The following is a 19061-nucleotide window of genomic DNA, read 5'->3' on the forward strand; positions in this document are numbered from 1 at the left end:
TCAGTAATTATCCTAGATATACTGGTGTAAATGTAAACCTATGTACTCATGAGCATATTCACTGTGACACTGTTTGTCCCACATGTTCATCAGTGGTGGCCTGGCTAAATGATTATATGCACATCCGCACAATGGAACAGTATGCAGCTATTAAAAAAGAAAGAGGGCTGGGTGCGGTGGCTCATGCCTGTAATCCCAGCACTTTAGGAGGCCGAGTCAGGAGGATCATCTGAGGTCAGGAGTTCAAGACCAGCCTGGCCAACATGGTGAAACCATATCTCTACAAAAATACGAAAATGATGGTGGGTGCCTATAGTCCCAGCTACTCAGGATGCTGAGGCAGGAGAATCGCTGGAACCCGGGAGGCGAAGACTGCAGCGAGCCGAGATTGCGCCACTGCACTCCAGCCTGGGTGACAGAGTGAGACTCCATCTAAAAAAATAAATAAAATAAAATATTAAAAATATGTAAGGCCAGCTGGGCATGGTGGCTCTGCCTGTAATCCCAGCACTTAGGGAGGCCGAGGCGGGCAGATCACCTGAGGTCGGGCGTTCAAGTCCAAGTCCAGCCTGGCCAACATGGTGAAACCCTGTCTCTACTAAAAAACACAAAAATTAGCCAGGTGTGGTTGTGTGCGCCTGTAATCCCAGCTACTCAGGAGGCTGAGGCAGGAGAATCGCTGGAACCCGGAAGACAGAGGCTGCCGTGAGCCATGATTGTTCCACTGCACTCCACCTGGATGACAGAGCAAGATTCCATCTCAAAAAAAAAGAAAAAAAGGCCGGGTGCAGTGGCTCACGCCTATAGTCCCAGCACTTTGGGAGACTGAGGCAGGTGGATTACTAGCTCAGGAGTTCAAGACCAGCCTGGACAAGATGGTGAAACCTCATCTCTACTAAAAATACAAAAATTAGCCAGGTGTGGTGGCACATGCCCTTAATCCCAGCTACTCAGGAGGCTGAGGCAGAAAATGGCTTAAACCTGGGAGGCGGAGGTTGCAGTGAGCTAAGATCTTGCCACTGCACTCCAGCCTGGGCGACAGAGGGAGATGCCACCTCAAAAAAAAAAAAAAAAGTAAGGCTGGGCATGGTGGCTCACACCTGTAATCTCACCACTTTGGGAGGCCAAGACAGGTGGATCATTTGTGGTCAGGAGTTGGCAACCAGCCTGGCCAACATGGTAAAACCCCATCTCTACTAAAAATACAAAAATTAGCCAGGCATAATGGTGTGTGGCTGTAATCTCAGCTACTGTGGAGGCTGAGGCAGGAGAATCACTTGAGCCTGGTAGGTGGAGGTTGCAGTGAGCCCAGATGGTGCCAGTGTACTCCAGCCTGGGCAAGAGAGTGAGACTCTGTCAAAAAATATATATATATATATATTTGCTTCTAATAACATTTGGGGGAAACTAAAGGCATTATTAAACTTTAAACCACATGAAAGAGAAATATGAAATGTCTCCACTCAGAGTGAAAATGATGGATAACAGTTGGCACACAATATCAGTAAAGACACAGTGAATTGTCAGACAGGGAGCCCCAAGCGACAGTGCCCCGAGGAGTCACAAAAGGTTGGGTGGAGAGTGCCGGGCCTGGGCAGGAGGTTCCTGGAAGTGATTTGGGCAAAGGGTCCTGCAAGGTCAGCCAGACGGGGAGCGCCCTTAGTGGAGACCACTAGTTCAGCGCTTGGTGGAGCAGCACAGCCGGCCAGGTGCGTGGTCACTGGCCAGAGGAGCCCAGGCCCGCAGCCAACAGGAACAGGAACTGGCGCATGTACTGGAAGTCGTATTTACTCTGTGTCTGGCCTCCTGAGAGTCTACCTCAGACCCCCTGCCCATGGCCATTGCAGCCGGGAAGCTTCCCCTTCACCCCCAGGAGGTTCACTGAAAAATCAACTCACAAAAAGGCAGGTTAATAAGAGAAAAGGCATGCAAATATATCAACCACCGTGCACACCAGAGAATCACAGTGACAGCCTGACATCCTAGTGCGTACAGATGCTTATGCACCCTACTTCTAGGCTGGGCGCAGTGGCTCACGCTTGTAATACCAGCACTTTGGGAGGCCGAGGCAGGTGGACTACCTGAGGTCAGGAGTTTGAGACCAGCCTGGCCAGTATGGTGAAACCCTGTCTCTACTAAAAATACAAAAATTATCTGGGCCTGGTGGCAGGCACCTCTAATCCTAGCTACTTGGGAGGGTAAGGCAGGAGAATCGCTTGAACTCAGGAGGTGGAGGTTGCAGTGAGCCGACATCGCGCTGCTGCACTCCAGCCTGGGCGACAGAGCAAGACTCCGTCTCCAAAAAAAAAGAAAAGGAAAGTATACACCCTACTTCTTAGGGAAAAGGGAGATGGGGAAGTGTGGATGATCTGGGGGGATGGTAAATGATTTTTAAGGGAATTCAGTGGGATTGAAGAACATACAATGGTCTGTGACAAAGTCAGGCCCAGGAAGCGGACAGTGCATTGTGACAAAATGTCCAGGCTTGTTGACAGTCTTCAGTCTTCCTTCCTGTGATATGAGTTGGGTTTTTTGATACATGTACGTAAATAATAGAGATGGGACCTGCCATGTTGCCCAGGTTGGTCTGGAAATCCTGACCTCAAGCAGTCTTCCTGCCTCGACCTCCCAAACAGGATTATAGATGTGAGCCATCACGCCTTACTGTGTTCAGTTAATGAAAACAAAGGGATGGGGCCAGAGGTACCTGGGGAGCAATTTTTCTCCTTGGCAGGTCTGTCCAGTCTTCATGGAGGTAGGGAAAAAGTGTCTTCTACCATCTGCTGATCCCCAAGGGCCTTTAATGCAACATACCAGGGAGCCATATTTTGGGTGAAGCTCCCTGTGGCCCTTCACCACTCACACAGACGGCTGGAACAAGTTTCCAAAGCCTTTTCAGCCTTTCCTGGACATGCAGCCTCCATCTAGCAAATACAAATACAGAGTATCCAGCTACGTCTGAATTTCAGATAAACAAGAAATATAGTATAAGTACATCTGGTGCAATCATTAGGAAATACTTATACTAAAACATTATTCATTGTGCATCTGGGATTCACATTTAACTGGGCATCCTGTGTTTCTATCCAGCAACTTTACTGCCAGGCTCACTGTCAGGGTCCCTCCCCCTTTTCCTTTTTCGCAACAGGAAATTATATTTTGACAATATCTTGGATTATTTTCAAAACATTATCTCACTATTTATAGTAATGTGTTTATTCTTTTTAAAAGAATATCCCCTTGCATGAGAGCACTGTTTCCTCAACTAGTCTGGTTGGAAGAAGAGCCTGGGGTCCTGGACTCCAACTCAGACCAACCAGATCAGAACCTCCAGGTAACAGGCTCGGGAACTTGTGTTTATGGCAAGTGCCTCAGTGATGCCATCACACAGGTAAGTCTGGGAAATGCTGGAAGAGAGGCCACCTCTCTGCTCCAGAGAACACAGTAGATCAGTCCCACGGGGAGGTTTGGTCTCCACTGGGTGGGAGGAATCTCTTGGCCCATGGTAGGTGTTCCATGAACCTCTATGGGCTGAATGCCAGGCAAGAGCACACATATAGCCCAGGCTGTGGGGACATGTTGGGGCCAGTTGCCCCCCAAGGGGATGACAGGACCCCACAAATGACCTCTAGGGGTCTCACTGCTGTCTTCTGAGACCACCCAGGGCCCTGCCTTCCACTTATGCTTCTCCAGTCTTGGCGCTGTGGGACTCGTTGCCACTTTTCTTTGAATTCTTGGGTTTCTATGCTTAGCCTTTTAAAATCATTAAAGGTAAAATGTTCTTTTAAATTCCTCTAAAACTTTCCTCCTCTGTTTTTCAATGCTACTTCATTATTCTCCATTTTAAACATCTATCCCCACCTCCAATCAAAGACATCTTCATAATCCTGCCTTTTTTAATGTGAACTTTTACTGAAATATAATGTAAATTTAGCAAAGTGCTTGAATAAGTGTACAAATAAAAAGAATTTTCAAAAGGTACAGACATGTTTATAAGTAGCACATTGCTGAGCACAACGTGGAAACCCTCAGTATCCCCTTTCTAGTCTCAAGTGCCCCTTCTGAGAAACCCTCCTCTGGAGTCCTAACTTCATACATTAGTAGTTTTACCTCTTTTTGAACTTCATGTAAATTGAACCACTCAGCATGCATTCTTTAGTGTCTGTCTCCTCCCACCTAACCATGTGTTCATGGGATTCCTCTGCATCCAGAAGACTGCAGTTACTCCACGTTAGCTGCTTACCGTCCCCCATTGCAGGGATACAAGTTCTGCTGTTGATGGACATTTAGTTTGCTTCTAGTTTTTTATTCTTACAAATCATATTTTTGTACGTCTTTCAGTGAATGTATCTATGTATTTAGGAGAACTGCTGGGTCACAGTGTGTGTGAATGTTTAACTTTCGTAGATAATGTCAAAAAGTTTGACAAAGTGAAATTTATATTTCCAGCAGCAAAGCCCCGAAATCCCACTTGCTCTGCATCCTTGCCAACACCGGGTGCTGTCATTTTTATAGGAGCCATCCAGGTGGGTGCACAGTCCTACTTTTCTATTAAATACAATTTTTTTGCAAAGTAATCACTTGAAAAAGAAACATCCAGACTAAAACAGGAAAGGTCTGGAAAAAGGTGAGATTCCGGTGGCTGAGAAAGTGAGCATGAGGAAAGAGTGTGCCTCTGGGGTCAGCTCAGGTCCAGGGGAAAACAGGCGATGGTGATAATAATAAGTGGTTGTTAACTGTTCCCACGTGGGAAGTGCTGCTCAACACACATTTTTAACATTTCTGACAACCTTAAGAGATAACTACTATTACTTTCACTTTACACATGAGACACAGGGATGTTACATAACCTTCCCTGGGTTCCCAGCTTAATTGTTCTTCTCCTCTCATTAAGCACACACAATTCTTTTCTTCTCTTTTCTTTTTTCTTTTCTTTATTTATTTTTTTAGACGGAGTTTCGCTCTGTCGCCCAGGCTGGAGTACAGTGGCATGATCTCGGCTCACTGCAAGCTCCACCTCCTGGGTTCACGCCATTCTCCTGCCTCAGCCTCCCGAGTAGCTGGGACTATAGGCGCCCGCCACCTCGCCCTGCTAAATTTTTTTTTTTTTTTGGGTTTTTTGGATTTTTTTTTCGTATTTTTAGTAGAGACCAGTTTTCACCGTGTTAGCTAGGATGGTCTCAATCTCCTGACCTCGTGAATCCACCCGCCTCAGCCTCCCAAAGTGCTGGGATTACAGGCATGAGCCACCATGCCCAGCCCTATTTTATTTTATTTTATTTTCCTCTCTAGGTTACCCAGCTTTAAACGAAACTGCCCACGGTCTTTCACAAAGCATACAACACTTTTGACTGATTTCATCTGCTCACAAGAGGGGCAGGGTGGTCCACACTGGTGATTTGCCTCTTGTCCCAGGTTCAAACAGTGTCAGCTGCTGATTTCTCCAGCTGGCTGGGAACTTATTCACAGTGATTCTCAAACTTGAACTGTGAGCTTTGTAAACTGTGTTAAGTACACATTCACATTCCAAGGCTCCAGCCTCTCCTCCCTTGGATTCTGTTTGAGTAGGTCAGGAATGGAGTTAGGACCCATTTGTAACAAGGTCCCCTGGGAATTGCTATCCAAGCAAGGATGGTCTGATTGAGGCAGTGTGGGGTTTGGAAATTTCTACTCCAAGAAGTCTTGAAGCCAAGTAACCAGAGATTGCTGCAGGCAGCTGGAAAAGGGAGCATTGAGGGGAGCCTTAGGGTCACGCCTCCTCATCCATCCTGGAGCAGGTGGGTGTAAATGCATTTAAGTTTTACTTTTTAAATATATACATATGCACACAAATGTATGTGTGTACATGTTCAACTTTCAAAGACAATGTTGTATATGTACACACATACATATATACATATATATATTCTATCCACATTAGTCATGGATTCCACATTTGCAAAGTCACCTACTCTCTAAAACGCATTTGTAACCTCAAAGCTGAGTACTCGTGGTGCTTCTGTGGTCATTTGCAGACATGTGCAAAGCCGTGAAAAATGTGAGTTGTCTGACACGCAGTTCCCTGCCGAGGTCAAACAAGGCAAGGCTCTGCCTCTTGTTCTTTCCTTGGTCCATTTAGTGCCACGTCTTTTGCATGTTGTGCTTTCGGGTGGTGATTGTGCTGTTTAACGTGGTCCCCAGGCATAGTGCTGAAGCGTTGTCTAATTGTTCCTAAGTGCAGGAAGGCTGTGATGTGCCTTCCGGAGGAAGCACACTTGTTAGAGAACCCTCATTCAAGCACAAGCTACAGTGTTATTCAGTGTTCAAGGTGCATTTATAGGACACAGCTACTGCCGGCTTCCCAGCCAGACTGAGAGCTCAGGGTGTGGGCAGCGCCTCCTTCCTGCATTCCTAGCTCCAGTGCTGTTCAGCTTCAGTGGAACCTGGTGAGCACCGCCCTCGGCGGGCTGAGCTTCCAAAGGCTCTACGGCCACACGGGGCCTTCCCTGTACCCACAGAGACTAGCAAGGAGCTCTTCTTCAGCCACTCGTGCAGCCTGGACACCCCACCCTCTGCGAACCCCCTCCCGTGTAGAAGTTAGTAGGAACCAGAAGGGAAGGGAAAACAGTCACGGAGTATATGACTCTTAAATTCATGTGTGCCTTTTTCAGTGCAAATATTTCAAGGAACTTATGTTCATACGAAGGTTTTCTGTGTTATAGATGGGCAATGAATCCAAATGTTCTTTCTAGGCTAAGCTGGTTAGAGAAACATCAGCCACATCGAGAGAGCACCTCTGTTCTTGGTGACCAGCTGGGCTTTGCGATTCCCCGTAGGGCCAAGCCCGCACGCAGGAGGGATGCAGGGAGCACCCCAGGCCCAGTGGATAGCCAGCTACGGCTAAGTGAAGGGTCCCTGCAGGGAGCAGAAGGCAGGCTGTGAACTCTTGGCAATTCTCCCAGTGTCCCGCTGATACACAGTTAACCTGCTAACAACAAAGTAGGTCTGGAGTGTGAATACTGAGGATCCTCCATATTTTTTTCCCTTGTGATCCTTTAAAAAATTATGTAATTTGAGCTGAGACAGAAAGAGCTTTCCTGCTTTTAGCTGAAATAGGTCAAAAGACTCTTGCTGTAAGAATTGTTTGGTGCTGTCCATTCTGAGTGATGGAACAGTGGGGAGGTGTTGCTAAGCAACACTGCACATCCTTCTGAAGCCCATCATCTCCTAGCAACAGGCGGCAGGGTACGACCCCCCTGCTGTGGGAGCCACCGCGGGTGCACTGCCTGATGCCCGTTTCACTCCCCTCTGATCACAGGCATTCACTCTTGCAGCAGCTGGACCTCTTGAGCACCTACATATCCCCTTACCAGGAACCAGGGATACAGAAATTCCAAGTTGAGGTCTCTGCCTTCAGCGGGAGTTCAGCCTGGTTTAGAGCGAGATACAGAAACAAACAAAAAACTGTATCATCTCAACAGTTGACCTCAGAATTCTTCATCAGGAGGGTACTGGCTTTATTTAGGAAAGATCTTGATCAACTTCTGCAGCACGGCAATTTGGTTCATGAGGGCACGGATGTTGTCAGAGACAGGGATTAGTGGTTGGAGTTCCTGAAAGAGAGGGGAAGAGAAGGCAGGACGTGCACAGGTGGCCCAGCTGTGAGAAAGCCTGGCTGGAGGGCTGCTTTGAAGAGTGATACGGATTTTTAAGTGCTTTGCTTTTAAAAGTACCTCTGGTGAGCCATAAAGCTTCAGTAAACATTCTGTGGCTCCCAGCAGAATTCTGCTCACTGTTACCACGGAAGCAGTGATCAAAGAGAAGGGGCTCTGTTGAGTGCGTGCCGCGGCAGAGGTCAAGGAAAAGCCACCAATAGAGACAAAGAACAGCTTGACCAAGGCTGAAAATTGGCACAAAGGCGACCTTGAGAACACAAGCCTCCTACCCCCAAAATTCAGAGAAACGTCGGGCAGGACACTGACTCCAGTCTGAGAAGCTAGGTGGTGGGATCTGAATTGGTCCAATCCAGGTCTGAAGGGTGGGGAGCCCCCACCGACTCCTGGCTGTCTGGTGACAAAAATGGGGGAGGAGCCTCCAGTTCTGCCTGGGAGGCAGGGAAAGGTGCTCAGAGCAGGTGATGCCAAGCAAACTTCCACAGGAGGAGACAGGAGGAGGTGCTGATGAGAGGGCTCCAGCCAAGCAAAGGGAGCAAAGGCCCATCTGCCCATTGGGTGTTAAACCTCTGAACATGGAGAAGTTGTCATTTAGTGAGGTGTGGGGCAAACGTGGAAAACCTCAGACATGATACCCCAGCTTCGGGAAAAGATTATATTTTTTTCTCAAATTCAAATCTCACACCAGGATGGCCCTGTCTACCTTCAAAAGTGGTGCCGTATCCAGAAATAGATGATAGCTGGATGGATAGACAGACACCAAAGAGAAACCCATTACCCTCTCTCAAGAAGATTGCCTAAGAGCGTATTCCAGAGCAGCCTCTGATGCTGGGCGTGGCAGAGCTCACAAAGGACTCAACTTTTCAAAATTTGCACTGTGCTATCTGGCCTGCTGAGTCAGTTTGCAAGGCACTTGCGTTGTTAGTATCTATCTGGCTTGCCTCCTATTTCAGGGTGACAAAAACCTACTTCTTGTCCCTGGCAGTGCACAACCCCTCCTTCAGTAAGTTTCCCGTCCTGTGGTGGTTGCCCTGTGGTGGTCTGCCAGCTTCCCTGTGTCTGCTCTGCCTCAGTCATCTCAGGGTACAGGCAAAGCCGACCCTTCTACCTGGCCGTGCTGAACTAGGACAAAGTTTGTTCAACAACACTGAGCAGCCCGCCCCGTGGATGGGTGCGTTCAATGTGTCTGCACTTGCCAGGTACATCCGGCTTCTGCTTCAGGACAATTACGGGGCACTCTGCAAAATTACTTACTGAGTTGGAGTGCCTGAGAGCACTTCCATTGTGACAGTGGAAGAGGGCGCTGGGAAAGCGCCTTTAAAGGGCGATGGAGGTGCTAACGGAGAGCCTGGCTCCCAGGCTCACCCACACCCTCCAGGGCATGTGGGTGGACATGGAAGTCAGCAAAAAGCAAGAACTTCTCCCAGGGCATGGGTATGGCGCTGGAAGAGGGAAGGGCATGGGGGCCGTCTGGCTCTAATCCCACCAGCTGGTTGGGAAAGGCTTCTCATGAACACTTCACACACAAAGTAAGACTGATGGGTGTTATGAGGAGCCACCTTGCGTACCGGTGTCTGTTGAAGGAATGGACAGCGCGGGTGCATAGATCCAGTCTCCCTCACTGGCTATGGTGTTCTTGCTGATCCATATGCTCCCTCTGTTCTTACAGGAACCAAACAGTACATGTCGAGGTGGAACCTCACAACAGCTCTCTGGGCCCTCCCAGACACACCCCGGGTGGGGACGGGAGTGTGCTCTGGGGCCGGGACCGTCTGGGGTTGTTCTGTTCCACAGTTGTCAAACAGACCCACCCTCAGCAGAGAGGCAGGGCGAGGAAGGCAAAGGAAGGAAGGAGGCCTGGGCTACCACTGAGGTTGCCACGGTTTCTTTTTTTCTTTTTCTTTTTTCTTTTTTTTTTTTTGAGACAGAGTTTCGCTCTTATTGCCCAGGCTGGAGTGCAATGGTGCGATCTCAGCTCACTGCAACCTCTGCCTCCTGGGTTCAAGCAATTATCCTGCCTCAGCCTCCCAAGTAGCTGGGATTACAGGTGCCTGCCACCACACCCAGCTAATTTTTGTACTTTTAGTAGAGACGGGGTTTCACTCTGTTGGCCAGGCTGGTCTCCAACTCCTGACTTCAGACAATCCATTTGCCTCAGCCTCCCAAAGTGCTGGGATTACAGGCATGAGCCACTGTGCCCGGCCAGTTGCCACAGTTCCCATCTCTGCTAAGGGTTTGGCCTCTGCCTCTGCGGATTTGATTCAGAAAGTGGTGCTGTTAGTATACCAGGAAGGAAGGTGTCTGTGGGAAATTAATTCGCACTCACAGGACTTGTAAGCCAGAAGGCTGGTTTCCTTGTTGATGGTGGGAGGCATAAAGATGACCTCGCCTGTGAGCCCGGTCCGAGAACTTTGCACTTTGCCAAGCTGTCCTTCGAGTATAACGGTGACAGACAAACATTCTCCAAGATCAGAGGGAGACAGCACCCAGGGCCCTTTCGAAATGTAGTTGAACATAGTGAGATCCCGTCTCTACAAAAAGTAAAAATACAAAATTAGCTGGGCATGGTGGCACATACCTGTGGTCCCAGCTTACTGCGAGGCTGAGGTGGGAGGATCCTGTGAGTCCAGGAGTTTAAAGCTACAGTGAGCTATGATTGCACCATTACACTCCAGCCTTGGCGATAGAGAGAGACTCCGTCTCTAAAAGAAAAAAAGTAGCTGAAAATGAAGTCTGGCCAACTAAGAGATGAAGCAAAATAAGAAATGAAGTGAGGGAAAGGCCATGGGGAAAAGACTGGTAAGAGAGATGACTCCATGTAAGCAAATAGTTAAAGCTAGACTATGGAAGAAATTGTGGTTTCAGAATAAAATGTAAATCTTGACAGTAGAAAGCTAGCAAACTCAGGGGGCTGAGGAGAGGAGGGAAGAGGACATGTAAGAATGCCAATTTCCTTATTCATAACAAGGAGTTAGTAGCTACTGCCTATAATTAAAACACATAAAATAATTGCTACTTATTAATATGTTTCATAAACCCTTTCCTTAATTTTAGCAAGTTATTTTAGAAACTAGTTTTTTTTTCTTTTTTCTTATTTTTGTTGTTTTGACACGGGGTCTCATTCTGTCGCCAAGGCTGGAGTGCAGCAGTGCAATCACAGCTTACTGCAGCCTCACAACCTTCTGGGCTCAAGCAATCCTGCCTCAGCCTCCCAAGTAGCTGAGACTACAGGTACATGCCATCATGCTCGGTTAATTTTTTTTTCTTTTTTTTGTAGAGACAAGGTCTTGCCATGTTGCCCAGGCCAATCTTGAACTACTGAGCTCAAGCAATCCTCATGCCTCACCCTCCCAAGTACCTGGGACCACTAGTATATTTTGTGATGAGGAAATAATTTCTCTGAAATTCAGCAATTTCTACCATTTTACTTCATTTTGCGGGGGGAGGGATTGTTAAATTCAAGTACAATTACCCTCAACATTTTTTGTTTAAAGTAGGACGTAGGCACTAATCATAAAATAAGAAGCTGTCATCAAGAAACAGTTGTCATCAAGAAACAACATTAAAGGAGTTCAAGGGGAGGCCAATAGGATGTGAAAGATATTTGCAACATAATACTAACAAAGCAATGAGAAAAAGGTAAACCTACCCAGTAGAAACAAATTGGGTAAAAGACTTGAACAGGCACTTCACAAAATAGATAGTATCTTAATTGGCCAATAAATACACAGAAAGGTGCTCAACCTCATTAGTCTTCAGAAAAATGCAAATGAAAACCACAAGAAACTATGGTAGCACACTCAGAATAGCCAAAATGAAGGGGGGAGAAAATCTGACAGTATCAAGTGTAGACAATGGAGATCCCTGGAGCTCTCATGCATTGTTGATAACAGGGTAAATGGGTATAGCTAGCTGGGAACACTGTTTGTTCCCCTCCCCACCTCCCCTCCTTCTCTCTTTCTCCTTCTTCCACCCACCACCATGCCCAGCTAATTTTTGTATTCTTAGTAGAGACGGGGTTTCACCATGTTGGCCAGGCTGGTATCAAACTCCTGACCTCAGGTGATCCACCTGCTTCAGCCTCCCAAAGTGCTGGCACTACAGGCCTGAGCCACCACACACAGCCCACATCCACAACTTTCTTTAGCTCTGTCTCCCCTACTAATTTCTGATGCTGCCCAAATCAAAAAGGTCAGGTAAAGCAATGCAAAACAGAGCAGAGCCTTAGATTTTGAGAGGGACCTGTTTATTTACAGCTCTTGGGGTTCCATGAGGAAAACAGAGGTTTCTCCCAAAATGGGGTCTGTGGCACCTTCTGTTTTTCCCAAAGTACCCCAGGTTGTCAGAAATTACCTTAGGTCCTCTCATGTAGGCAATAAGAGTGGCAACAAGACACACTATGGAAATAATTCAGTCTACCGGGAAGAAAAAGAAACACTTAGTACTGTGCCCATTGTAAAGATGGATAAACTGAGACACCATGCAGTTTAAAAATTCATGTTCACATAGAGTTAGGCTCCACAGCTCACTCTTCACCATCCTGTAATTCTGCTGACTCTATACCTGGTCACCGAGGCACCTGTATGGTAGCTAATGGCCCCCTTAGAGCTTAGAACCTGGGTTTCATTCCTGCTCTACAGCTATGTAATTTAACAATTTTCCTCTGAATTTGTTGGATTCTAAATCTATATATCTCAAATTTTATTATTTCTGAATCTCAAGAGGGGCTGTGATGTCTTTAGTAATATCAAACAACCTATAAACAAAGGACTAAATGAGGTTTAACAGTATTCAAATTTCTATATGCTTTAAAACATTGAGGCAATGTATTGAGAAACACACCTAAGAAACTGCAACCAATCTACCCTGGACAAAAATTTAGACACTATGTCTTCAAAATAAGCTAGCTATTGATACTTATGCATATTTGTATATATATCAACAGTATGTTACGTATCATAACCTTAAAATAATTTAAAAGTGTCAAAATTACAGGCCGTATACATTTCTGTGGTCTTGAAAGAAATGATACAATATACTTGTTTCTTTAAAGTAGTCAATAAAATACATAAACTTCTAGAGTAATCACTTAAAAAAAGAGTTCATACCGAAGGTAGTAATACGTAACACTAGGAATAAAAGAAAGCCCAACGCTGCAGGTTCTTAAAGACAAAAGTTACTAAAGCCTTGTTTTTGGTTATTGACCTTGGTCTTAAAACAATTACATACATAATCCTCCCCTTCCTTTTCTTGTTGCAAAGATGTGGTGATGAAACAAGGTTTGCTCATGCAGATGACAATACTCTTGAAAATGGTGGCAGAGAAATAAAATGAAGGGGATATGGTTCACTTAATGATCTCATAAAGTGGAACTTATTACCCACTCTGCCTCTTGTGTATCTCCAGACTAATATGTGAGAGAGATGAACTGGCTGTTTGCTACCAATATTTTATTTGATGTGTCATTTTTTGATTCCTTGAATAACAACTTGCAATGCATTAACAGATCAGGAAAGCATAGCTATTCAAGGAACTAAATAATTATGCAACTAATATTTTTCCTCATCTCTAAAACATTGTAATGGACCGATTATTTTTAAAATGCAACACACTGACAAGCAGTTTATTTTTAACTCAGTTTTGGTTTGTTGTTTGTTAAGGCCATTGCTTGGGAAAAAGAAAACAAAAGAGGAGGAGAAGGAGGAGGAGGAGAAGGAGAAAGTATAGAAACAAGAAATAGAAGCACCAGCATAAGCAAATGAAGAGGAACTAGATGATGGTGATGAGAAAAAGAAAAAACAGACTGGAAGAAAGGAGAAAAAACAGGTAAGGAAATCAGATGGCCTATAAGATTCCTTTTTTCCCCTTCCCAATTCATGAAATTTGAAAAAGTCCAAAACCACCAACAAAAAAACAAGCAAAAAAATACACCCCCTAAAGAGTCATCCCTTAAATTTTGTTAAGAGTGAGATAATGCTCCACTCATGCCTAGTTCAGGTGCCAGCAGGAAGAGGGCACCCTCCAGATTCTCTAGGAGAAGGGGGAGGACTCCTCCTTGTCCTGGCTGCACCTCCACCAAGGCCCATGGTACAACACCCACAGCTTCCTACCTACCCCAGGCAAGCCAGACCCTGAAGTTCCCACTCCCCCTTCCCAGCCCCCAGACTTGCTGCTGCTGCCACCACTGGCAGCGATGCCAATACAACCACCACTGCTGTCACCCTCAATGCACTGGCCCTCCCTACAAGGCTGCTGCCACAGCCCTGCCCCTGCCCTGGCCACAGCGGGCCACCTCCTACTGCAGTCTTTGTCACCACCACCAACCCATAGTAAGGCAAGCCACAGGGCCATAGGCTCCAGCCTCCAGCCTCCAACATCTGGCAGGTGGATCCTCCTTCTCCTGGCAGGAAGCAGCAGGGCAGGCAAAGCCAGAAAAACCTGGAACAGGATGCAGGAAGTGGTAGCATTAGAGCATCACCTTGTCATGCTGTCCACTGGGTGGCAGAGGCTGGTTTCAGTGAAGGCACTCACACCCACCCTCCAAAGTCCGACCTCTCCTTTTGGCCCAAGCTGGCCAGGCACTGGGGCCTGGGGTGGGGACTAGAGACACTATAGTGCCCAGCTCCCCACTCCATAGGAACCACTGGGCCCACTGGGGCTGCACTCCTTGGGGAGCAGGAGCAGAAGAAACTCGGACCCAGCCACCCCCCAACTGAAGTACGGTTGCCATTCCTGATGCCTCCACCCACAGGGCCCTGTCCCCCTGGAATCCCCCTGACTCCATGCCCAGAGCTCCCAGGTGGTCTCTGCAAAACAGAGGAAGAGGGCACAAGCCCTGGGCCCACAGCAGGTGTGGGGACCCTGCCATGCTCAGGATTCCTGTGGAAACACTGTGCACCCCACTGGCTTCCAGCAGCAGCAGCAGCAGGAGGAGGTCAGCCTCTAGAGTTTGGAGACCAGGGAGAGGACAACAGCTACTGTCTTGGAGGCCACTGCTGTCACTGCTGCCTCTGCCACCCGCTGCCAGCAGCGTAGTCCCCGATAGCACCCTTAATCCTCATATCCTCCGATAGCACCCCCAGCCCAACCTCTGCCTCAGGCAGTTATGCCCCAGTTAACACACCCAACCCACTCCCCCACGAGCTGCCGTGGGTACTGCAACACTAGATAGTACTCCCAACCAGCCCCCCGCCAGGGGCAGTCCGGTCCCCAATAGCACCCCCAACCAACCTCCACCCCCACCCCGCTACAGGTAGTGTAGCCCCCAATAGTGCCCCTAACCTGTCCCCCACGATGGAGCATAGGCCTAGAGGTTTTTGTCTCATCCAATCATAACATGTAGTCCAGGACGCTCATTTGCACATTTTCAGAATGTGAAGGATGCTAAGGGGATGTTGTCCCCTTCCAGGCTCTTCTGTGGCTGTAGACCAGCTACTCTGTGCCTGGCTTACAGGAGGAAGAGAAGGAACCATCTGCCGCACCCTGGAGGCTGGAGCCTGTGGCATGGAAGCTCGCCTCCCTGCTGTTGCTCTCTGCGACAGAGACTGGAGTGTGACCAGAGTGGTAGAAAGGTGGTGGGGTAGGTGCACTATCAGAGGCTGCACTGCCTGTGGTAGGGGGTGGCTTGGGGTCGCCTGATGCCTGCAGCATGGAGCGGGTTGGGGGTGCTATCCAGGGCATGGGGGGTGGAGCGACTGGTTGGGGGTGCTATCTGTGGATGTACCGCCCATGGCAGGGAGCAGGTTAGGTACACTATCCAGGGTCTCACCTCCCATGGCCCTGAGGGAGGGGTCCAGGCCTAGGCCACTGGCCAGGGAGCCAGTCAGAGAGCCAGAGGTGGTGAGGGATGTCAGAACCTTAGAGGTTATCTTGAGGCCTTCTCTGGTTTAGACGTATTTTCTCATTCATGAATGTAGGAACATGGCCTAACAGGCGTTCATAGTGGCCGTTCGGAATTCTAGTTGTAGCAGGGGATAAGAGAGTTCTAGTAGTTCCCTGTGTCTTCTTTCAAAAAATGTTTATTCAGATCTTCTGTTCATGTTTAAATCAGATTATTTTTGGTTTTCTGGAGGTTTTTTGGTATTGAGTTGTTTGAGCTTATTATATATTCGAGTTTTGAATCCCTTCAGGGGTGGAGAGTTTGCAAATATTGTTTCTCATTCTGTTTGTCGTCTCCTTTCTTTGTTGTTTCTTTTGCTGTGCTAAAAGATTTTTGGGATGACAGAATTCCATTTGTTTATTTTTGCTTTGGTCTCCTGTGCTTTTGAAAACCAAAAACTTTTGCCTAGACCAGCATCCTGGAGTGTTCCCACAATGTTTTTATTCTAGTAGTTTCATGGTTTCTGGTCTTCAGCATAACTGTTTAATCCATTTGATTTTATTTTCATGTATGATGAGAGATAGGGGTCTAGTCTCATTCTTGTGCATGACGTTTCCCCATTGTATGTATTTTCTTGGTGTCTTTGTCAAAGATGAGTTAGCTGTAAGTCTGTGCATGTATATCTGGGTCCTCTATTCCCTTCCACTGATCTGTTTGTCTGTTTTCAGGACATGGCCATGCAGATTTGGTTACTACAGTACATTTGAAGTCAGGTAGTGTGATAACTCCAGCTTTATCCTTCCCATTCATGAATGCAAGAACATTGGCTAAGAAGTGTTTATAATGGCCCTTTCTGATTTCTAGTCCTAGCAATGGGCTAGGAGGGTTCCAGTGGTTCCATGTGCCTGCTCTCATTTTGTATCTCCCAGTATCAAATATCTATTTGGTTTCATTTGCTTTGACATTTATTTTCGATATTGTTTGTAATATTGATAAGCAAAACTGGCCTATAGTCATCAAATTATCTTTAAATTGGATCATTGCCTTCATTTTGCTTTCTGTATGTAAATGGTTGCTTTCTTCTCTTTTCTTAGATTGCATTAGAACGTGACACATCTATTCCATCTTCATTTCTCATATGTGCACACTGAATGCACAGCCTAGCATCCCACTTTCTCTGGTAGCCCCTCAGCAGCACTGTATAAGTGTTGCCTGTGGGATTTTCATTGCTGTTTCTTTATACAGGTATCATGCCTTCTGTGATGTATTGACTTGAGAATACTTTGTAGTTTTCAATTTCCAAAACATATGCTTTGAGGTGATGATTTTACTGCATTTTTCTAGGATAAACAATTATCCACAATCCACTGTCAGGCATTCATCCCAAATGAAACCCACTAAGCCAAAACTAACAGGAAAGTGTTTTAATTATATTTTCATAGTACAAAATAATTAAACTGAGGCAGGCAGAAGAAAGTAAGAGAATCCACATAACCATAATTTACATCACTTTAAATGTTGGCAGCTCCAGATGCTGAAAATGAACCCGGGTCCTGCAACTGCAGGCTTCATTTCTCCTCCCAAAGACACAGTGTGTATGATGTGTCCAACAAGAACATCTCTTGGGCTCTCGCCCCCTGACTTGTTAGTCACAAACACCGTGATGTTTGAAATCGCCCATTTCTGTAGATCTATGGCCAGCCCTCCCATTCCAAAGGCTCACTGCAATTGCTCCTCAGCCCACTTCAGACTGGATTTCTGGCTTCTTCTTTCCCTCTGACCCTGAATTCAGAAGAGCTTCTTCTGAGGTCCTCTTGCTGCATCAGCTTCTCCTCCTTCTGCTTGAGGAGTACTTTAACGTGCTCTTTTTTTTTTTTTTTTTTTTTTTTTTTTTTTTTTTTTTTTTTTTTTTGAGACGGAGTCTTGCTCTGCCACCCAGGCTGGAGTGCAGTGGCCGGATCTCAGCTCACTGCAAGCTCCGCCTCCCGGGTTTATGCCATTCTCCTGCCTCAGCCTCCCGAGTAGCTGGGACTACAGGCGCCCGCCTCGTCGCCCGGCTAGTTTTTTGTATTTTTAAGTAGAGACGGGGTTTCACGGTATTAGCCAGGATGGTCTCGATCTCCTGACCTCGTGATCCGCCCGTCTCGGCCTCCCAAAGTGCTGGGATTACAGGCTTGAGCCACCGCGCCCGTCCAATGCTCTTTATTTTTTAGGTGCCACTGCTTCTTGGCCTTCTTCACCCTCTGACTGTGAACTGTACTCAGAGCGTCCAGCAGTGCAAGGACCTGACAGGGACAAAACCTGGTGAACATCAGAATACTCTCACAGACATTGCACACTCCCATCCAGGCACCTCAGCTGACAGAATCCAAGATAGAGGCAACCCAGGATCCAAATGAATGTTAACGACTTGAAAATGCATCCTGGGCCGGGCGCGGTGGCTCAAGCCTGTAATCCCAGCACTTTGGGAGGCCGAGATGGGCGGATCACGAGGTCAGGAGATCCAGACCATCCTGGCTAATATGGTGAAACCCCGTCTCTACTAAAAAAATACAAAAAACTAGCCAGGCGCAGTGGCGGGCGCCTGTAGTCCCAGCTACTCCGGAGGCTGAGGCAGGAGAATGGCGGGAACCCGGGAGGCGGAGCTTGCAGTGAGCTGAGATCGGGCCACTGCACTCCAGCCTGGGCGACAGAGCGAGACTCCGTCTCAAAAAAAAAAAAAAGAAAGAAAGAAAATGCATCCTGAACTATGAAATCATTGTTGGCATGGAAATACAGGTGTGAGCACATTTACCTTTACCACAAAACCACCTCTGTTCATCATCACTCTATGGGCTCTGTGTGCCACTAACCAGGACAGAAGGGTTCCCCAGCTGTGCCTATGACTCCACATTAAAATGCACAGGGCAGAACAGGGCCAAGCAAAGGACTGGAAATAGATTGCAGCTCTGCCTCTAACCTATAGTTCTAGTGCCGTGAATAACTCTGGCCTTATCCCCTCCTGATCAAAACTGACTTACAGTAGAAACACAAAGTGTACTGCCAAGAGTGTTATTTTCCTATCCAGCAGTCAATCAGCCACAGGACCTTCCTTTCACAAGGCTTGGGTGTGAATGGTTGGTCTCTGCCTGGCCTTCAGCACCTTGCCTGCCTTTGCTTGGATCTTGGGCTTGTTCTTAAATGGTAGGGCTTTCTGCAAGGCTTTTGGAATGTGCAGTGAATTAAAATGTTTCTTATGCCTCAGGATTGGCTGAAAAGTAAAACAAAGCAAAAACTGGGACCTATTTAGATTATGATCTATGTGTATTTGAAACCCACAAAATCTTCTCACTGAATTGACTTTTCCATAAGATCATTAACACTCGAGTCAGCTGACTCTCAGAAATCAGGACTCAATCATCCATCAAATATGGACTGCCTCAGTGGACACCCACAATTCTAGGCAGACAGAGGAACAAATACAAATAGCTTATACTTACAACTCTTCCAGAAAACCAACTGTGCCCATTTCTATAGTATAAAACTATGAGGTCTCTACACAGCAGATGCACAGATCCAGTTTCCTCTAATGGAAAATTCAGACCTTGTCT

General features: G+C 46.9%; 1 long non-coding RNA gene across 1 annotated transcript; it reads left to right on the plus strand.

Moving 5' to 3' along the window:
• Nucleotides 1–3242: 3242 nt before the first annotated feature.
• Nucleotides 3243–17886, plus strand: LOC117062230. The gene is made up of 3 exons (XR_004428266.1): nucleotides 3243–3391; nucleotides 13313–13478; nucleotides 17685–17886. It is a non-coding gene; the product is annotated as an uncharacterized LOC117062230 (long non-coding RNA).
• The last annotated feature ends 1175 nt before the right edge of the window (nucleotides 17887–19061 follow it).

The sequence above is a fragment of the Trachypithecus francoisi genome, unplaced genomic scaffold (genome assembly GCF_009764315.1).
Source record: "Trachypithecus francoisi isolate TF-2019V2 unplaced genomic scaffold, Tfra_2.0 Lachesis_group17, whole genome shotgun sequence".
Classification (NCBI taxonomy): Eukaryota; Metazoa; Chordata; class Mammalia; order Primates; family Cercopithecidae; genus Trachypithecus; species Trachypithecus francoisi.